The sequence below is a fragment of the Epinephelus fuscoguttatus genome, linkage group LG22 (genome assembly GCF_011397635.1).
Source record: "Epinephelus fuscoguttatus linkage group LG22, E.fuscoguttatus.final_Chr_v1".
NCBI lineage: Eukaryota > Metazoa > Chordata > Actinopteri > Perciformes > Serranidae > Epinephelus > Epinephelus fuscoguttatus.
In genome coordinates this window covers 2,796,299-2,812,540 of record NC_064773.1, presented here as the reverse complement: position 1 = coordinate 2,812,540, position 16,242 = coordinate 2,796,299, and the positions used below count along the sequence as shown (strand labels likewise).

General features: G+C 43.5%; 1 protein-coding gene across 2 annotated transcripts in view; it reads right to left on the bottom strand.

The window, feature by feature from the left end:
- The window catches only part of shank3b (SH3 and multiple ankyrin repeat domains 3b), an 80,302-nt gene extending 67,190 nt beyond the window's left edge, over positions 1-13,112 (bottom strand). For both annotated transcript variants that reach the window (XM_049566941.1, XM_049566940.1), the window contains exon 1: positions 12,863-13,112. The gene's annotated coding sequence lies outside the window, so the exon portion shown is untranslated. The remainder of the gene's footprint in view (positions 1-12,862) is intronic.
- Positions 13,113-16,242: the final 3,130 nt, after the last annotated feature.

The window sequence follows — 16,242 nt, the reverse complement described above, 5'->3', positions numbered from 1 at the left end:
ATAAAGTAGTTAAAATGTGCTCCACCTCCACCAAGTGTTACATAATACTTTTGTATCTTTACTTACAGTTGGAACAATGACCCCTATCTTTTACATAAGTAAAAGTAGTGATACAACAGTGTAGAAATGCTCTGTTTCACGTAAAAGTTGTGCATTCAAATCTTTACTTAAAGGTCCACTGAGTCAGATTTAGGGGGATTTAGTGGCACTGAACGGTGAGGACTGCGGATTATAACCAGCTGAAACTTCTCCTGGTTAAAATTTCAAACAGATCAGCTGATTTAGGCCTCGTTTACACGGATACGGATACAAATAAAAACGGATTTTTATTTATCCCATATAAAAAAAATTCTGGGTTTACACAATCAGTTGTGAAAATGATATCCATGTTTAAACAAAAATGCAAAAACGGCAGTTTTTTGCTGCAATTAGCATGCCAGGCCAGTAGGTGGCGATACGCCATATGTCAAACACCATAGAAGAACGTTCTGCACATGCACAGTGCTTTGTTTTCCTCTTGGCGCTAGTGATAAAAACAGGTCTGATCTAAAACCGTAGTTTCTGGCGGACCTGTGGACCAAGTAATATTGGGCACAGCACACGTCTTTGTGCGCCGATGTAGCGCTGATGTTGATGCAGCAGTGCTAAGTTAATTTGTAAGCTCGTAAAGCAAGAAGTATACTTGCTGCGTGGCCAAACGTAGGCGTACACGGTGTGCTGCACCTGTGTGTATACTTGCTGCAGCACGGACGTTCGTCGATGCAGCCAAAACGCCTGATACTGGTGGTCTCCGCTAGGGGGAGACCGTAGCACTCAGACACAGAGGTCGCGAAAAGTGAAGAAGGCGGTGACAGTGTATTTCCAGATAAACACAAACATGGACACTCTCAGTGAAGAGGAGATCATATTTTATTGCTGTTAAGATCTCGGCAGCGGAAAAGGTGTTGTCTCCGCCGCCATCGGAGATGGCATGTGCGGCCCCTTAACCAATCACATTGTGATGACCTCCGACCTCACTTCTTCTTCTTCTTTGGAATTTTACGGCAGTTGACATCCGATACGTTGCATTACTGACATCTTCTGGGTCTACCTTGCTCCTACATCTTTCATTCCATTATGTCCTTTTCACCAGTCCACCTCCAACTTCACGTTCACAGTCTCTAGGTATACTTCGCACAAGCGCCGCTTTTGTTCATGTCAATATTGCATCTCACGTACACGTCACGCTACCTCGCAGTGTGCGGCCTACACGCCAAACGACCGCAAAATACGCATGGCAGCCAAACGTGCACGAAAAGTGCCCATGCAACAAGTATAGCCTTAAGTAGTCCCAAAAGTGCTAACAAACCTAAACAACCCAGCATATATCCGCTATTGTTGTCGTGGTTCCCGGGAGCCTAATGGGCATGTGCGAACTGGGTTGCAACGTCATCGTTTTCCAAAATCTCTGTCCATCCTGTTTACATGTCTACGGAACCGTATATTCCTTTTCTAGAGTTAGTGTTTGGTTTGTCCATTCTGGGCTACTGTAGAAACATGGTGGTGCACCATGCCAATCTCTGTAAATGAGGACTCGTTCCTTATATAGATATAAACGTCTCATTCTGAGGTAACAAAAACACAATGACTCTTATTTTCAGGTGACTAAAGAAAACATACTTATTATACTATGATCCATTTCGGCCAATATATCATAGTACATAATAATTAGTATGAACATATATTTAAATTACCAAAAGGAAAAGTGCTCATTATGCAGAATAATGTATATTATTAGGTTATAATTATTGATGCATTAATGTGTTCATCTCTTTAATGTTGCAGCTGGCGAAGGTGGAGCTCATTTTAATGACTTTAAATAATGCTGGGTAGATTCATCTCAATAATACATGATCTAATTATATTTTCTATAATAGCCAGAATCTGCAAAGTAACCAAAGGTGTTAAATGAATGTAGGTAACAATGCCTCCATCAAAGCCAGAGTAGGTAAGGCAAGGGCAGCCTTCTAACAACTTAAGAACATATGGTGCTCAAAGGAGATTCAACAACAAACAAAAATAAGAATCTTCAACTCCAACGTAAAATCAGTCCTGTTCTATGGAGCCGAGACCCAGAGAACAACAAATAACACAGCTAACAAAGTGCAAAGCTTCATAAACAGGTGCCTGAGAAGAATCTTGAAAATCCATTGGCCAAACGAGATCACAAATGAAGATCTTTGGACAAAGACACAGCAAATACCAGCTAAAGATGAAATTGGACGAAGAGGATGGAAATGGATAGGGCACACTCTTCGAAAACCAATGTCAAACATCACCAGACAGGCTCTGATGTGGAATCCAAGAAGATGGGATACACCTGGTCACAGATAGAAAAGAAAGCTATCAATCGGGTACTCTGGAGGTCCCTTGTCAACGGCCTAAGTAAGTAAGTAACAATGCCTCCATCTGAGATGTGGCAGAGTAGAAATATAAAGTAGCACAGAATATGGCAGCAGTAGCTCAGACCACTTGGGTTTGTAACCAGAGGGCCACAGATTCGAGGTCCCGTAAGGACCAAATATGGAGCATGGACTGGTAGCTAGGGAGGTGCCAGTTCACCTCCTGGGCACCACCAAGGAACTCTTGAGGAAAGCACAGAACCCCCAACACCTCCCTCGCTCTGACAGCTCTCCATTTAATGCATAAATATGTCCTGTTTGTGCATCTGTGAGTATTTCAGTATTTCAAGTTAAAGAATTGAGTTTCTCCTCAGGGGATTAATAAAGTTTATTTTCTCCTTCTTCTTCTTTAAATGGAAATACTCAAATAAGGTGCTTCAAACTTGTACTTCAGGACAGTACTCAACTAAATGTGCTCCACTGGCTGTAACATTAAAAAGCTGCGTACCTGTTAAAGCATCAGTGATAAAACTCCACTGATATTTTATATATATATTTTATGTGTAGGCTGTGGTAACACTCTTCTCTCTGTTACCTATTTTGGTCCAATCATTTTATAACAGCTAGAAACACTTTTGGATTATAAAAAATGAACCACAGTTTAGCTCAACCTCTAAAACGTATAAAGAATGAAGAATGAGTAAAGAACAGTTTGGACCCGAGCTGGGAAACCTGTCATCGGCAGCTCATGGCTGTCAGACACTAGTATCTCTTTTAAAGGAGATGGTAACTGAGGTCACCGTGAACAATGTGTATTATTTTCTACAGAACAGATTTTGAAGTCCGCCTTTTGAAGAAACACTTGAGATTAAACACCTCTGTGCCCACCTCCAGCTGTGGGATCCTGTTACAAGCCAAACCTCTTGTAAAAATAATCAGATTTAACGTAGAGTGGTTCTCACTGCCAGGAGCCTTTTGTTGTTTTGCCTCGAGGAGACGGTACCTGGTCAAGAACAGGCTTTCGGGATCTCAAGCATCTCTCTGAGAGGATCACGTGAAACATGAAAGCAGCAGCACAACCAGGTAAAACCAGGCAGACACAGCTGACAGAAAACTAACAGCACATACGAATCAGAGCAGCACATTGAGGAGAACAGGAAGGTGCCTGGTTGGGTTTTCTCACAGGTGTCAAACTGTGTGGGAAACAAGAAATGATGCATTTTGTCAAATTGTAAAACTGTGTCATTTTCCGGTTTTTGCATCAGCGCTAAGTGGCTCTTGCCCGAGGAGCAGCAGCAGTTATATTGAAGACAATCAGCAGTGAGAATGTAGAAACATCCAAAGCTAAGAGCCTGTCTCCACATGATCTCAACATGTGATGTGTATCTGAACATGTTGTCAGGATAATGACATCTGATTGCCATTAATTAGCATTCTCGTTATCTCGGTGCAATAATATTTAATATTTATAGGTTATATTTTTATATCTCAGCTGTGCTGTGCAACAATCAATCATGGAGTATCGCACTCATGTACTCATACACTCATACAATGTCTGTATAAGTGAAAGGTGTATATAGATTTTATTATCTATTACTTTATTTTACATTTTATCTCATATGTATTTATGTAATATTTTAACCCTTTTTTGACCCTTGAGCTGCTGTAACACGTGAATATACCAGGTGTGGGATCACTAAAGTCTTACGTTACGTTACATTTCCTTACGTTACGTTACCTTACGTTATGTTACATTATGTTACGTTATCTTATCTTATCTCACATACTGTAGTGCAATATGTTGCAAAGTTGTGTAATTTTACCCAGGTAAGATTTTGAATGCAGGACTTTTACTTGTGACACAATATTTTTTTCAGTGTGACAATACAACTAGTACGTCTTCCACCACTGTTGTTCATCAGGTAATCAAAAACGCTAACACACAGAGGTGGGGGGACTCCAAGCCACACGACTTGAGTCAGATTCAAGTCACAAATCTGAGAACTTGAGACTTGGCTTGACATTGATTTTAAAAAAAAAACAAACTCGAATTGGCTTTAACCTGGTATTCATGGCTTGAGACTTGACTTAAAGGGATAGTGCACCCAAAAATGAAAATTCAGCCATTATCATTATCTATCTAAAACCAGCCGCCGGCCATTTGACCTGCTGAGTGTCAGGTGACACCATCAGCCGGCTTGAGTTGAGCTCAGACCGGCCAGTTCACACTGCTGAAACCTTCTAGAACGGTTTTGTCTCGTCACAAATTTTTGGTCTGAACTGTGCTTTAGGGCCTTTCATGCCTACAAACCATAGACCGTAAAAAAAAAAAAAAAAATGGCTGTAGCTACCATGACATCACCCATTGGTTTGTGGACCCCCGTTCTGAAACTTCAAGTTTGGCATTACAGCTGTCTGGAGCCAGATTTGACGATATTTGGTGGCTCAAAGTTACGTATAATTAAGGGTGGGCCTTTTTGAGTGACGGAATGTCTGCAGGTCGTGTCTTTGGCTTCTCGGTCAGATCCACCCCTCGCTCCACATCGGCACATTCTCGCCCAAATATGTTCACTTCTGGCTACTAAAACTCAAGATGGCGACGGCCAAAATGTCAAACAAATGGGTGACGTCACAGTAGCTACGTTTATTATTCTTACAGTCTATGACGTGTTCCCTATGTAGATATAAATGTCTCATTGTCAGGTAACGAGCACACAGCAATTCTTATTTTCAGGTGATTATACATAAAGGAAAAAACACTCATTATATTATGTTCCATTTCCGTCAAAAATATCCCCCTAAATCCTGCACACTGGACCTTTAACATATATGTATCATCCATCTGTAAATCCTGCACACTGGATTTACTGTAAATAGACATGTATACTGCACACAACCACCCACTGCATGTATAGACAGTAATCTATACATGCAGTGGGTGTATAGACAGTAATCTATTACAATACCCGCTCTCTTTTTCTTCCTGTGCACTATTTAGATTACTTACAGAAGCACTAAGCGTGTATATAGATGTATGTTGCTTGTTACGGATATTTATACACCTGTTTTACACCTCTTTGTACGTACATGACATGTTTTATTTTCCTTCTTGTTCAGCCTTGTTGTCCTTGTTTGTAGTTTATGTTTATTATAATGAGAGCAAATTAAAACTGAAGACATATAAACTGTATGCGTTCACATACTTGGTCCACAAAGCTGATTCTGGTTGTGAGTTCAGTCTAATCTTGGTGTTAAAATGACCCTTTAACTCACATTAATTCAGGACTCTTACTGTTAATTAGCGCCGACTTACTGAGTTCCCTTCCAGCAGTATCTACCGTGCAGTGAAGTCGAGGAGTCATTTGACTATATTTGCATTCATCATGTGTTCACTGCTCACATGTCGCTCGGAATCTAAACCATCTGATCCTGATAAGCGCCGCTCAGGTGTGAAGAGACGTCGATCTGAAGCCGCCCAGTTGTGGACAGAAGCTTTTCACTGTGAGGTGTGAACAGGATGTGTGTGCCCTGAAAATGTAGCTCTCTTGGCCATTACCATGGTAACCAATGGCAGGAGCTGATAATACACACTGTATTATCATTGCGCGCGCACATGCACACGTGCACGCACACACACACACACACACACAGACACAGACTTTATCTTGTCAAGTTTCTCACATCACTGGGAACCTAAAAACTGAGGCAGATCTGTTCTGTTTCTTTCTCTTCACATAGGAGCAAGAACTAAAGCCCTATAATCCCGTCAGCGCCCCCTACAGGTCCAAATCTTCACCACAGCCATCAGCAGTCAAGTATTGGATGAACCGAACAACGTAATGATGATCAGGGCTGGAGTTCTACTGCATTTTATTGAATCCAAATCCAGTAAAAAATTACCTCTAATTACATCTGAGTTGTTCAGAATCACTGATCAGAATCAATGATACTAGCTTTAACTTAAATCTGCAATTTTTGTTTTGGCCACTTGGGGGCAGAAACAACACAACAACTTACTCGCAAACAGTTTCTTACAGCAGTCACAGAGCAACGTGATGATTCATTAGGATGAATTCAGACTGATGAATTCCATCCAAAATTTTAGCTCTGTGTTTGGTCTCCACCACCTCCTGAGGGAACTATCTGACTCACTAGCTGCTAAATGTTCTGCTGTCTCAAAAGGCCCAGACTCACCAAACTGACATCAAAGAACTACTGGCAGCGAAGACAGGCTGTTGCGTCGCCTCACGTTGCCTGTGTCTCGGTTAAAATGTTGCACCTGAGCACAACGCAAAGACTCAAACCAACACTCAACCAACACGTACGTTCTGCACCTGCGTGAGAGGAAATAACTCTCCACAACAGCAGGTGGCGTTAGTCTGTATTCATCATTCAAAAAGGGAGATCTGGAGACCAACAGAACGGATTCAAGATGCTAGTTAGCCAGTTAGCACGTTAACAACACAACCTGAAGAATGTTGACCATGCGCTAGTGAACAATAACATGAACAATTATGAAATGTTTCTGCAAAACAGCTTGATGACTAAAAACAAAAATCTTGGCCGATATAACAACTTTGTCTTGCTCACACTCCCTCGCGACTTCAGTTGTTTGCTTTCCTTACATCCGTTTCTCTTTGTGTGCACTGAGCTCAACAGCCAATCAGATGGATTCTTTACTAACGTGATGAATTGGCTTAAAATGGCTGATAACAATGACAATGGCTGAGTGGTGCCAACACGGTGGTACATATTGCAAAAACTAGGGCGACAGACACTCACTGATGGACACTGACCAACGACCAACCGTCAGCTTGGTGTGTGAGGGCTCAAAGGCTCAGTGTCTACATAGCATCTTTTTTTTTTTTATGTGTGTTTTTGAGTGCCAGTGGCTCCAGAATTTGTATGGAGCCACTTAGAGAAAATATCCGACATTTTTGTGCAGCTGCTTCGAGCGCTTCTGGATGAAAATCACTAATCAAAAAGGGTGTCATCACTGTCGTCCCTTCAATGTCTATCCCAAGCCGTCAGTCAGAAACAAAGAAAGAGAGGCTCGTCTGTGTCAGCAGATCAGCGGACACTGAATGTTGCTGCTGAGTCGTGTCCTTTTATCACTGTGTGCATTGTAAGCTTGTTAATAACTGTGTAGTCGACCCTCTGTTACATTAAGGACGGGCGTGAGCACTCAAGCACTCGTTCCAAGGATAATCGCAGTCCAACCTTCCACGTGTGAACATGATTATATTTTTAAAGGAAATGGGTAAAATCTTATTTCATTGTCGCTCTCTCTCTGTTTATCACAAGACGAACTCTGCAAGAGTGTGAGCTCCACATCCCCTGCACACACAAACACAATGACAGAGCTAACTGTGAGCTCCACATAGCTAACGTTTCCTAGCAGGCAGTAACAGGACAGAGTCGAGCTCTTTGTTGGGACCATTAAACTCCTCCGTGTGGGATGTTACCTGGTGCTTCTGTGTTAGCTCATGCTAACCAGGCTAATGCTGAACGGACCGGGAGGAGAGCAGCGAGGAGACGGTGCTTCGGTGCTGCGTCTCACAGTAACCGTAGTGACAGAAAGTGATTTAACTTGTGTTGCATTTGAATAATAATGTAACAGGCTAATTGTTCAATAAATTAATTTCAAATTGCACTTATTTTCCATTGTTGGCCAACTGACATTCCTAATCTAGTGTTGTGTCGTTCACGAACGAATCATTCAAAAGAATGAATCTGTTGAGTGAACGTACTGAACTGAATCACTTCCGGAACTGACTCGTTCATCTCTCAGTTCAGTTAAGTTCAGCAGTGAGCGTGCAGGCCTGGAGTGGAACTGCTGATTCGGTCTGTGCGAATGATGAATCACTCGCGAATTGAGAAAAAGCCAGGGTGCAGGGGAGGGACTGCTTACCACATGACAAATCACTCTGTGAACGCATCACTCGGTGAACGACGTAACCCGATCCCTGAGTGTATCAAATCATTTCTTCTCAGCGATACACTTTCATAGGGACCGTTTTCTCCAAGCTAACAGCTAAGGGGGTGATCACACAGAAATGAGACGCTAGAGACGCAGACGTTTCAAAGACGCTTGAAACGCTGGAAGCGCTTATTCAATGCGCACTAGCTACTGGCATCTGACGCTCAAAAAGTTGAAAATATTTTAACTTTTCAGCATCTACGTGCGTCTAAAAAGATGCCGGAAAAACGCCCGTCTAAAAAGATGCTTGAATGTCGGTCAGATGCGCTATATCATAGGAAAACAATGGTTTTACTGCCGTCACGTTTCCAGCGTTTCATCTCGGTGTGATCGCTCCCTAATGTAGCCAGGAGTCAAGCTGCATGAACACAATCACACACCTCCCCACTGTTTTAACAGACTTAGTTTCCAGATAAACAAACTTAAAGCGTTAGGCCGTCCAGAGATGAGTCTTACCAGTGCAGGGCAGACGCAGACGCAGCAGCAGCAATGGAGAGACTGAGCACTGAACGATTCAGTGACCGAATCTTTTTAATGAACTGATTCTAGTGATTCAGTAACATCTAAAGAACTGCTTTGCCCATCACATAATCTTGAATTTGTTTTTTGTTTTTTTATACGAGGACTCAAGCACTCCATAATTATTTAAAGCGATTACACCAATATGGAAGTTATTTAAAACGCCCGTCCTTAGTTCACAGCATTATGATAGCGTCCTACGTGATGGTAATGTCACAATATTGTCACAGAAAAAATAAATACACACAGTGCTTCATCAACATGTGTAAGTACATGTGTAAGTTTCACACAGAGCGCAAATTAGCTTTAAAATACGTTGCACTTTCATCGTGAAATAACTTACAGAAGGTCCTGTAATTGTCTGAATTTCAGTCAATTTCAAACAGTCGAGAAAAAAAACACTCCTGGTCAGTGTGTTGCTACTTAAATTTTCACTGTAATCGTTTCAGAAAATTGTACATATTTATTTCTTTATTTAACTTTTTGTGTGTGTTGTATTTTAACTGAATGTTGTGCCAGGTTACTTTTTAAATCTCAGTAAGACTTTTACCTGGTTAAATAAAGGACATATATATTTTATATGGAGCACTGGGATGAAGTGCTCCCCAAACGTTGGTTGAACAGACGCCCTGAATGTGTCTGTCTGCTGTTTGCTGCTGAGCAGGTCGTGCTCAGTGAAACTGACACTATGAGAGCACTGAGAGTTAACCAGGACAGTGAAGTTACAGCCGGACACAGAAACATTGAGCTTAAACTCACTATCAAGCTCCCTGAAGCTGAGAGGAGCCGCAGATTTAACTGCAACACATTATTATTATGAACACAGACATTACAGCCGTGGCTTTATCTGATCTGTACTGAGCTGACTTCACCTTATTTTTCATGAGAACTATTAAATTTATTATAAGTTTATTTTGGTGCCCAGTGCAGAGTAAACACTGCCAATTTATTGACTGTATGTTATCTGACATAGCAACAGTTACTAAGGAAGGGGTGGTACGTAGAGCATAGCATAAACGTAGGCAGTAGATTAAAAAGATGGCTGAGGCTGTCTGAGCTCGTGTCAGTCATTTTTTATTAACAGTCAGTGGCAGGTCTTCACGATTGTGAATACAAGCGAACCATGACGGTCTGAACACATGCTGCATCATGGGAAATGTAGTCCTGTAACTGTGCTTAAAGAATTAAAAAAAATAAAACAGGCTTGTTTGATTTTCCTCTCTGGTAGCCAGTGAAGCCGTTTCACCTCTGACCATCGAGGAGTCACTCATGCATGCAGTCACAGTGGCGCTGAGCTTAACATGTTGCCATGACAACCATGTGATGTTAAAGAGTGTCAGCGCTGCAGAAGAAGAAGAAGAAGAAGAAGAAGAAGAAGAAGAAGATCCACTTCCTGTTTGAAGTGTTTGATTTTTGGGGGGGGGGGGGGGGCAGATCATCTCTTTAGATAGACGGTCTGAGACTACGGCCTACACACTCTCTCTGCTCAGCTTAGCTTACATAACACACACACACATACACACACACACACACACAAGGACGGTAAAGTGATGCTGGAGGAAACAGGAAATAAAGACAACCCTCAGAGAGAAGGAAAGAGACAGGAGGAGGGATAGAAAAGGAAATGAAATGAGAGAAAGAGGACACAAATTTAAAAAACATAAGAAAAGGAGGAGAGGAGTAAAGGAGGGGAAGCAGATGAAGGAGAAAATGAATAAAAGAAGAGAGGGAGGACACGGGAAAAGGGATCAGAGAAAGCAAAGGAGCAGAAGAAAGGAAAGGAAATGACAAGAGGAGAGAAGGAAAATGAGGAAAATGTAAAAGAAAGGGAAGGAAAGGGAGAGGCAGAGAGGAAGAGGATAAAGGTGGAAAGACACAAGTGGAGAAAGAGGAAGTGGAGAGGAAGGAACAGGAAAGAAGGAAAGGAGGGAAGAGGAAAGAGGAGACTAGGAAAGTAAAGGAATGGAAGCAAATGAGGAAAGGAAAAGGAAAGGAAAGGAAAGGAAAGGAAAGGAAAGGAAAAGGAAAGTGGAGGAAGCAAATGAAGGGCTGAGAGCATGAAAAGAAGTGAGGAAGGCAAGGACAGGAAGGAAGTGAGGGATGAGCGAAGGAGATGAAGAGAAAGGGAAAGACGGCGAGGAAGCAAATGAGGGATGAGGGAAGGAGATAAAGAGAGGAAGGCATGGAAAGGAAAGGATGGAAGAAAATGAGGGAAGGAGATGACAGGACAGAAGTAGAAAGAGGAAGAAATGAAGGGAAAGAGGAAAGGTGGGAAGGGAAGGAAAGGAAGAGGGGAGGGAGGAGAGAAAAGAGGGCAAATGAGGAGAGGTGGAAATGAGAGGCAAGGGAAGAGAAGGAGGTGGAGATGAGGGAAGGAGAAAAAAGATGAGATGAAAGAGGAAGATGGGGAAAGGATGAACTAAAAGAGAGCAAGGAAAGGAAAGGAGACAAATGAGAAAAAGAGGAAAAGAAATAAAGGGGATGAGTGGAGGGTGAGGAGAGGGAAGGAAGCCAGTGACAAATGAGGGAAGGAGATGACAGGACTGAGGTCAAAGAAGGAATGGAAGAGAGGAGTGGAGGAGGAAAAAGAGAAGGCAAAGAAGGAAAGGAAATGAGGAAAGGAGATATAGAGGAGATGGGGGGGGGGGGGGCAAGGGATGGAAAGGAAGTAAGAATGAGGGATAGGGAAGGAGATGACAGGACAGAAGGAAAAAGAAGACAAGATGAAAGAAAGGATGGATGAAATGCACAAGGACGGGGAGAGAAGGACAAAAGAAAAGGGAGCAAGGAAAGGAAAGAAGGCAAACGAGGACAAGAGGAAAGGAAATGAGGAAAGGAGATAAAGACGAGATGAGTGGAGGGTGAGGAGAGGGGACGAATCAAATGACAGATCAAGGAAGGAGATGACAGGACAGATGGAGGACAGCAAAAAAGGACAAGGTGACAGAAAAGATGGAAGAAATGAGGGATGGGTAAGTAAAAGAAGGCAAAAGAGGAAAGGAAATGAGGAAAGGAGATAAAGAAGAGATGAGTGGAGGAGGGGGGGGTGGAAATGAGAGATGAGGAAAGGAGATGACAGGACAGACGGAGAAAAAAGACAAGATGCAAGAGGAGGGAGAGGAAAGGACGAATGAAGAGAGAGCAAGGAAAGGAAATAAGGCAAACCAGGAAAAGAGGAAAGGACACAAGGAAAGGTGATAAAGACAAGATGAGTGGAGGGTGAGGACAGGGAAAGAAGCAAATGACGGATCAGGGAAGGAGATGACAGGACAGACGGAAGATAGCCAAAAAAGATGAGATGAAGGAAAGGATGGAAGAAATGAGGGATGGGGGAGGCAAAGGAGGAAATGAAGTGAGGAAAGGAGATAGAAAAGGTGAATGGAGTGGGGCAAGGGAAGGAAATGAAGTGGAAATCAGGGATGAGGAAAGGAGATGACAGGACAGAGGGAGAAAAAGACAAGATGCAAGAAGGAGAGCAAGAAAAGGAAAGAAGGAAAATGAGGGGAAGAGGAAAGGAAACAAGGAAAAGAGATAAAGAGGAGACGAGTGGAGGGGTGAGGAGAGGTAAGGAAGCAAACGACGGATGAGTGAAGGAGATGACAGGACAGACGGTGACAGCAAAAAAGACAAGATGAAGAGATGATGGAAGAAACGATGAAAGGAAAGGGAAAGAAGGAGAGCAAGGAAAGAAAAAGACAGAAGGAATGCAGATAGGAGAGAAGGACAGGAAGGGAGGGAATAAGGAAAGGAGAGGAGGAGATGAGAGGATGACGACAGGTATGAAAAAAGGTAAAGTGCAAAGGTAATTTAGTCACGACTTTTAAAGTTACAGACCGGCAGCAAGTGACTGACACACACACACACACACACACCAATACACACACACAAACATATTGCCAAAGCGACATTAGCCACACACACATGCATTCACTTTGACACACACACATGAGACACACACACACGGAGCTGCAGAGAGACTCACCCAGAAGATCGGCGACTCGTTCTCCATGATGATAAACTGAAAAGAAAAGGAAGGGACTGATGGAGAGAGGTGGAGGAGAGAGATGATGGAGGATGGGAAAAAAAGAAGAAGAAGAAGAAGAAGAAGAGGAAGAAGAGGAAGAAGAAGAAGAGGAGGAGGAGGTGTATCTGGAGACGAAAAGAGAGAGAGAGAGAGAGAGAGAAGAAGAAGAGGAGAGAGGAAGAGAGAGGGAGGGAGAGGCAGGATGAGTGGAAGGCTGGTCGGTTCAGCCCACACACTGCTAGCATGACACACACTCTGTGCATATGTGCGTGTGAGTGTGTGTGTGCGTGCACGTGTGAGTGCGCACGCTGTCTCCCACTCTAATGCGTGGGTTAGAAAACACACCTCTCCCTCTCTCTCCCTCTCCTGAGCGAGCGAGGGAGAAAAAGAGAGAGGGGGTAAGCAGCGTGGGTGTGGAGGAGCGGCCCCGTCGCCATGGCAACGATGCAAAAGCAAAAAAAAAAGAGAAAAAAGGCATCCAAGCATCATCATCATCATCATCGCTGCTGGCCAATGATGAGGAGCCATAGTGCATGATGGGGGTGAAAAAAAATCCTTTCTTCAATCATTTCACCAAATGTTTGCTTTCATGACATCGGTTTTTTTTTATATAAGTGGGAGCGACCAATCAGAACGCCACGTGGCAGCAGGAGTCACATGACCCCCGCCAGGAGATGAAGAGGGTGTTTTCCACATGTGAACCTCAGTCGGAGGCAGGAAGCTGAGGATCACTGACATCAGCGCAAAAACACTGCTCCACTCACATATACTGGTGCACATACCAGTACACACCAATACACACCAGTATATACGGCACTACAAAAAGCGAACCAACACTGGAGGGCCCCGAGGTGTTCCCAGGCCAGATGAGATATATAATCCCTCCAGTGTGTTCTGGGTCTGCCCCGGGGCCTCCTACCAGTGGGACGTGCCCAGAACACCTCTAACAGGAGGCGCCCAGGAGGATCCTGATCAGATGTTGAACCACATCAACATGAAGGAGCAGCGGCTCTACTCCGAGCTCCTCCCCGTGTCTCTAAGGCTGAGCCCAGACACCCTACAGAGGAAACTCATTTCAGACGTTTGTATCCGCGATCTCATTCTTTCAGTCACTACCCAGAGCTCATGACCATAGGTGAGGGTTGGGACGTAGATGGACCAGGAAGTCGAAAGCCTCGCCTTCCGGCTCAGCTCCCTCTTCACCACGTAAGGAGTGAAACTTCACCGATATTGAACCAGCTGTGTCAACGCAGTGTGCGCAGATGAACGGTGTTTGGCTTCGCCCCCGTGCTGCTGCCAGCACCCGGACCTCCCCCTGCATCTGTGCACACTGCGATGACACAGAGCTGGTTGAAAGCAGCATGCGTATATATTCAGTCAGCTACATCTTCAGTAGCTAGCTAGCTAACCCTACATTTTTCAGGGTCTGATTTTGGTTTTGGAACAGGGAAGAAACGTGTATCTTTTTCCAACCTCTCCAGGGAACGAGTATCATTAATACACGACATGCCCCAGGCACAACATTTAGCTCCAAATCCACAAAACCAGCCTGAAAATGAAGGAAATCTGAATCAATGGAGCACAGCTGTGTTGTTGTGGGACCCGGCCTGATCCTACACTATGATTGGTCAGTCTGCCACCGGGGGCGGGACTTAGTGAAGGGTCAATTACAGTAACAACAATTTAATGTTCACAAACCAGAGCAACCAGTTGGTTCCCCTGGGTATTCCGGGTAAAGCAAAAATAAATGTGCATCATAAGTTTGTCACGCCACAGAAAAATGTGTATTAACCACCCAGTGAAATCTGATTGATTAAAAGAAATCAGCAAGTGTATAAAATTAGGTTTTGAAATCATGACAAAGAAAATTAGCATAACCTCTGCTCTGTGACACGGGGGGCGTGTCTACTGAAGGTACCGAGTTGAAGAACGAGCAGCTGCAAAGTGGCAGCCTCGCATCAGCAGCTAACCCAGTAGCACAAAGCACACACGCTTCCCGAGCCAAAAAGTGTGCCACCTCGTTAGCATCCAGCGCACAAACTCTTTAGTGGCACAGCACACCGTCCAAACCAAAGAACCAGAGCGCCACAGTGTCATGATAGCCCCTCATCCAATAGCTAACGTTAGCACTAATCACACACCTACAGCAGTGAGCAGTAGCTGCTGGAGGGCCGGGTCGCTGATTCTGGCTGAAGGACTGAAATGTACGTTATTTCCAAGCAGTTATCATCAAGCCATGATTTCAGGCCCACCCAAAAAAATCCTGGATATAGAAATGGTGAAAAATAGTTCAACTCCACAATTCAGGACGACTCAGTCCACAGACTTCTAATGTAATCATGGCGTAACACCAGAGTCACAAACGTAGCTGTAGATATTTCAGTGTGTTCTCAGCTCATGAAAGTTAATTTTATCATTTTAGTGTCTCAAAGTCTTGTTCAGTGTTTGGTTGAACTAAAACCCTTGAAGGAGTCTGTTACTCAGTTTCTACACTTTACTTTGTTTTAGCGAGTTTAAGCCTGTTTTTTGCTCACGAAAAATAGCATTAGCATTATCAAAGTTAACCATTGGTGTAAATGCACTAAGCTAACCAAGCTAGCAGACAGCGTTAGGGTTAGCTCCATCCTCTCTTCCAAATATAGTCACATCTAGCTCAAAAACATCGAAGATGGCGTTGACTAAAATGCCGAACACCAGGCTTCAAAACGTTGGAGGCGGGGCCACGTTCATTCCTATGAATGTGGTGACTGAAGCCAAAAAGTTCAGGTATAGAATTACTGGAATGATCGGTGTAGCTTCCACATCACTGGGCCCATAGAGCAGGTGCACTCAAGACTTGGCAGGCAGAGCAGCTAACTTCCGGTTTAGCTTTTCATTAACTTGAATGGGTAAAGAAGTAATTTAATTGCGCAGATCTTGTAGACTTTTGAAATGTTATTGCACTGAATGGATCAAATCCTGATGGTGAAGCCAGTCAATTTTTGGGGTTGACGCTCAAAATAACACATCAACTGATTTACAGCCAACTTTTTCCCAATGTTAGTCAATAGGAGAAAGTCTTTCTGAAGCCTATGGCATCACATGATGAACCTGAAAGTTGTAATTTCACAGTTTGGCCACTATGAAAATTGGCTTCAACACCCAGCGCTGTTCCTGGGGGCCTGGTAAAAACATGATATAGGCCCACTTAAGCCCTGTTTCCACAGAGCAGTTCAGTTCATAGTTTCTGTCTCCACAGTGAAAGTTGTGGATGGTCCCAACAGCAGCGTTCCTTAGCGTCCCCATGTTTGGTCCCCCCTCTGTTGGGGTACCTAGCACACAGATCTGGTACTAAAAGG